The sequence below is a fragment of the Xenopus laevis genome, chromosome 7S (genome assembly GCF_017654675.1).
Source record: "Xenopus laevis strain J_2021 chromosome 7S, Xenopus_laevis_v10.1, whole genome shotgun sequence".
Lineage (NCBI taxonomy): Eukaryota > Metazoa > Chordata > Amphibia > Anura > Pipidae > Xenopus > Xenopus laevis.
Window position 1 is genome coordinate 63816064 of NC_054384.1, and position 6034 is coordinate 63822097.

Sequence of the window (6034 nt, forward strand, 5' to 3'; positions counted from 1 at the left end):
GGCCCAATCAGCCCACATAGAGGCCCAAACAGCCCCCATCAGCCCACTAAATAGTGACTTTCTATGGGACCTTATAGCAGCCCCTCTGGCATTTGCCAGAACCCACAGATTGCCAGTCCGGGCCTGGCGCTGGAGGTAGGTGTCCCACGCTGATCCAGGGCGAGGGTTGCGCAGGGAGGGAGAGGAAGTAGGCTGTGATACAGGAAGCAACAGAAACTTGTCCACTGTTCCTATGGGGCCCCTGGGCGAAGGGGTCCCTCATTGCCTAGAGGCGGGGGAACAAGCAGAAACTAAAGGCCGCTCCTTCGCTCCCCAGTAGCAAACGCTGCAGAAAGTAGATTCTAGGTTCTATGGCATTTAAAAGGTTAAACCCACTTAGTTGCATGAGCACATGGCTGGACTGAGAATTAAAATAGGCCCTGGCATTTCAGGTACACAGAGGCCCAATCAGCCCTCACCAGCCCACTAAATACTGACTTTATATGGCAACTTATAGCAGCCCCTCTGGCATTTGCCAGAACCCACAGATTGCCAGTCCGGGCCTGCATGAGCATCATTTCTCCAACCACTACCCCCTTAAGTGAATAAACAATGGTGAATAAATCAATGTATCAGAATAGACTGTATATAAATAACTAGAACTCATCAGCACAAAAGTCGCTAATTGCCAGTTCTCACACCCATTCAACCAGAGAAACATTACCATTGCACCTCTAACAATCCTATTAAATATAAAGTGGCTATCCATCAATTGCAACAATCTAACTAATGTTGGACTGGGGTGTATGGGACCCATCTCTTCGTTCTTCTGAAATTGCATCTGGACAAACTGTAGGTGACTTTGCAATGTGTAGGTTTCACCACTGTCAATTTCAGTTATTGCCAATGGAAAAGCATTTTTGGGAGGTTTGTAGCCCACAGCCATGGATTTTTATCAGGGGTGACAAATCTCCCTTCACCCCATGGAGGCTTATTTATTAAAGGTTGGATATTAGTGGCTTTTGAAACCAAGCCTAAACTCACAAGCTCTTAAACACCAAGGGGCAGATTCACTAAGGGTCGAATTTCGAAGTTAAAAATACTTCGAAATTCGACCCTCGAATTGAAATCCTTCGACTTCGAATATCGAAGTCGAAGGATTTAGCGCTAATCCTGCGATCGAACGATCGAAGGATTTTTCGTTCGATTGAACAATTAAATCCTTCGAATCGAACGATTCGAAGGATTTTAATCCAACGATCGAACGAAAATCCTTCGATCAAAAAAAGGTTAGCAAGCCTATGGGGACCTTCCCCATAGGCTAACATTGACTTCGGTAGCTTTTAGCTGCCGAAGTAGGGGGTCGAAGTTTTTTTTAAAGGGCAAGTACTTCGACTATCGAATGGTCGAATAGTCGAACGATTTTTAGTTCGAATCGTTCGAATCGAAGGTCGTAGTCGAAGGTCGAAGTAGCCCATTCGATGGTCGAAGTACCCAAAAAATACTTCGAAATTCGAAGTATTTTTCATTCGAATCCTTCACTCGAGCTAAGTGAATCGGCCCCTAAATGTTATTGAATTTATTAAAAGATCCATATATAAAAAGTATGGACACAAAAAAAATGCTGAACCGATTCGCTAAAAATTATGAATACCTTGAAACACAAAGTCCAAAATGATTTACATTGGTCCAATAAGATCAGCACAGCTCTCATGGACTTCTATAGCACCTCAACAACTTTTACTTGGAGAAGTCTGGCATTTGAGGTTTTAGTTTTTAGAGCTTATAATATAGGAAAACCATACATTTTCCGAAATTTGCGGGGGAAAAAACTCAACTCAATTGTTAGTAAACGGGCTCATCACCATTAGGGGCAGATTTATCAAAAAGTGGGAATAGAACTCAACACAGAAAAACTCACTCACTTTCTATTCATTCCTATGGGAGTTTTAGAATCATATTTATCACTGGAGTTCATCATTTGATAAATGTGCTTTTCAAAATCCCATAGGAATGAATAGAAAGTGAGTTTTTCTGTGGCAAGTTCTGTTCTCGCATTTGAATAAATCTGCAATGTAACACTCAGATTCATAAACATTATCTTAAAGGGCTTGGTCACCTTCCTAACACTTTTTTTTAGTTTAGTTTAGAGATGCACCAAATCCACTATTTTGGTTTCAGCCGAACCCCCTAATCCTTCACGAAAGATTCGGCCAAATACCGAAAGGAATCCGAATCTGCATATGCAAATTAGGGGTGGGAAGGGGGAACATTTTAACTTCCTAGTTTTGTGACTAAAAGTCATGCGATTTCCCTCCACGCCCCTAATTTGCATATGCAGGCAGCAGAAGGATTCGGCCAAATCCGAATCCTGCTGAAAAAGGCCAAATCCCGAACCGAATCCTGGATTCGGTGCATCCCTAGTTTAGTTGTTTTCCAATTATTCACCAGTAATAAATACAATTACTTTCCATCTTTTACTTTTTACAGTTTTTTCTATAATCAAGAAGTTGAATGTTCCTGTCTCTGTTGTTTGAGTCTGGCAGCTCAGTGATCTATGAGCAGATTCTGAACTGTTAAAGTGGACCTGTCACCCAGACACAAAAATCTGTATTATAAAAGTCCTTTTCAAATTAAACATGAAATCCAATTTCTGGTTTTTATGAAAGCATTCATAGCTGTTGTAAACTAATTTAAAAATCTCAGCTGTCAATCAAATATTGTCTGCCCCTCCTCTATGCCATGGGCATAGAGACGGGGCAGACAATTACTTTCACTTTCCATTCAGCACTTCCTAGATGTCACTGCTCTCCACACATTCCCCCATTCTCTTTACCATTTAATTGTGTAGCCAGGGCATGGGAATGGACATCGGGTCCCCCATTCTGGTGCACAAACAAGATTCTGAGATGATGGAAGGCTTGTCTTAATAACAGTGTGCACAAAATGGCTGCTGCCTGCTTGGTATAATTTTGAAATCCCAGACTGAAGGAAACAAGATTCAAATAATTTATATAGTGTAATTTTAGTTCATTTTGCTTGACTAATGTGATAAAATAGGATTTTTAATAATTTTTTTGGGTGACGGATCCCCTTTAAAGGGGTTGTTCACTTTTAGTATGAATGTAGAGAGTTATATTTTAAAACAATCTGCAATTGGTTTTCATGTTTTGTTGTTTGCTGTGTTTCAGTTTAACAGCTCTCCAGTGATTGCTAAGGTCTAAACTACCCTAGCAACCATTCATTGCTTTGAATAAGAGACAAAAAAATGAATGAGAGTTCCTGAATAAGATCAAAAATAAATACAGGCATGGGACCCGTTATCCAAAATGCTCAAAACCTGGGATTTTCCAGGTAACGGATCTTTCCATAATTTGGATCTTCATACTTTTGTAATGACATACTCAGGGGCCCCATGAGGCCCAAATAAAGAGCAATTTCAACATATATTGGTAAAACAGGTCAACCTCTGTGTATTTTGGGGGTCCTAAAATTAGTTTGCTTTGGGGCCCAATAACTTCTAGTTAGGCCACTGGACATACTAAATTGTAAGAAACTCTACAGCACCCAGCAGCAACTGGAAGAGTCTACCACTTGCTCTTCAATTAGAAGCCCGGCGGTGAGCAGTGTGACAGGAAGTAGGCGTGGCTTAAAGCAAATGGAGGCGAGGATTAAAGCAAATAAAGGCGAGGCTTAAAGGAATTGTTCAGTGTAAAAAAAAAATTTGGGTAAATGGATAGGCTGTGCAAAATAAAAGATGTTTCTAATAGTTAATAAGGCATAAATGTAATGTATAATGGCTGGAGGGACTGGATGTGTAACATAATAGCCAGAACACTACTTCCTGCTTTTCAGCTCTCTTGATTTACATTGACTGGTTACCCTGGTTACCAGGCAGTAACCAATCAGAGACTTGAGGGGGGCCACATGGGTCATATCCAGTAGCGGCCCTGGTTTGTGACGCGCAGCCGGTCCACGCCCCCCTCCATACCACCCGCATTTTCAGTGGCGCGCGGGCTGCCGGGAGCCCTGAGGGGGTGCAGACCACTGGTCATATCTGTTGCTTTTGAATCTGAGCTGAATGCTGAGGATCAATTGCAAATTCACTGAATAGATATGTCCCATGTGGCCCCCTCTTCAAGTCCACGAATAAATCAGAGTTCTAGAGCTGAAAAGCAGGAAGTAGTGTTCTGGCCATTATGTTACACAACCAGTCACTCCAGCCTTTATACATTATACATTTTTGACTAACTAACTATATTAGAAACATTTTTTATTCTGCACAGCCTTTTTATTTACCCAGTTTTTATTTCTACACTGAACTGTTCCTTTAAAGCAAAATGGGGGCGAGGTTTAAAGCAAATGGAGGTGAGGCTTTAAGCAAATGGAGATGAGGCTTTAAGCATATGTGGGCGAGGTTTACAGTACATGGAGGCGAGGCCTGGAACTCACAGTTAGGGTAGGGACACACTGGGCGATTTGGGGAGTTTTAGTCGCCTGGCGACTAATCGCCGCGACTTTTCTCCCCGAATGCCTCCCCTCGCTCTGCGCCTGGCTAAAATGAAAAATCGCCTGCGCTAATCACACGCGGCGATTCGTTTTCCGAAATCGCCCGAAGTTGCCTCACGAGGAAACTTCGGGCGACTTCGGAAAATGAATCGCCGCGTGTGATTAGCGCAGGCGATTTTTCATTTTAGCCAGGCGCAGAGCGAGGGGAGGCATTCGGGGAGAAAAGTCGCGGCGATTAGTCGCCAGGCGACTAAAACTCCCCAAATCGCCCAGTGTGTCCCTACCCTTAGGAAGTGGGTTGCAATTACAGGAGAAAGTTAAGAATAAATGGAGATTAAAGGAAAACTATACCCCCCAAAATGAATACTTAAGCAACAAATTGAATGACATATTAAAGAATCTTACCAAACTGGAATATATATTTACATAAATATTGCCCTTTTACATCTCTTGCCTTGAACCACTATTTCGTGACTCTATCTGTGCTGCCTCAGAGATCACCTGACCAGAAATACTACAACTCTAACTGTAACAGGAAGAAGTGAGGAAGCAAAAGGCAGAACTCTGTCTGTTAATTGGTTAATGTGACGTTACATGTGGTTTGTATGTGTGCACAGTGAATCGTACGATCTCAGGGGCGGCCCTTATTTTTTAAAATGGCAATTTTCTATTTATGATTACCCAATGGCACATACTACTAAAAAAGTATATTATTATGATAATGGTTCATTTACATGAAGCAGGGTTTTACATATGAGTTGTTTTATGCAATATTTTTTAATATAGACCTACATTGTTTGGGGGGTATAGTTTTCCTTTAAGAGGGCCGGACTGAATGCAATAGAGGCATGCTAGCAACAATAACAGATGTGACATTTCTTAATCCCACATCTCCAGTCCTTAATATCGGGTCCTTGGCCCAATACACCTCTCTGGGGCCTACAAAACCCATTAGCCGACAGTCGCTTTTCCAATTCAATCAGTAACTGCGACTTGCCGCTTAGGAGTAGGATGGAGCCGGTACCGTGCCGCAACTTTTGTCAACTAAATCGTTTTTCTGGTTTAAAAGAAACCCTTAGAGTATTTTGAATAATTGTCCTTCACGCTGTGCGTTACTCCTTTACCCTCTCATACAGTGAAACTTCAGCTTTAAATCCTTTGATTTGAAGTTTCCCTCCTTATACATTGTTTTCTATGGGTGTTCTACTGAATGCCTTACTGCACTTCTCTCAAACTAATGTGCTTTTCTGTTAATTCCTTCCAATGTCAAGCCATATTGCTTTCCTTTCGCTGAACTGAGGATTGCGGTCGCCAGTTTCCCTTTATAGATTCAAAACGAAGCAGGCGCCGCAAGTCACATGTGCGTGACGTCACCAGAGGCCTAATATTGACACGGAACTAGCGCGACGTTAGCGTTTCCCTTGTAGGTTGCGTCTAGATCCAAGTTGCTAATGGTACAGAGGATCTTTACAGATTAGGAAATAGATCTTTCAGTGTGGTTGGGCTAAATCCTAGTGGGAAAAGGTACAGTAATAGAAACTAGACA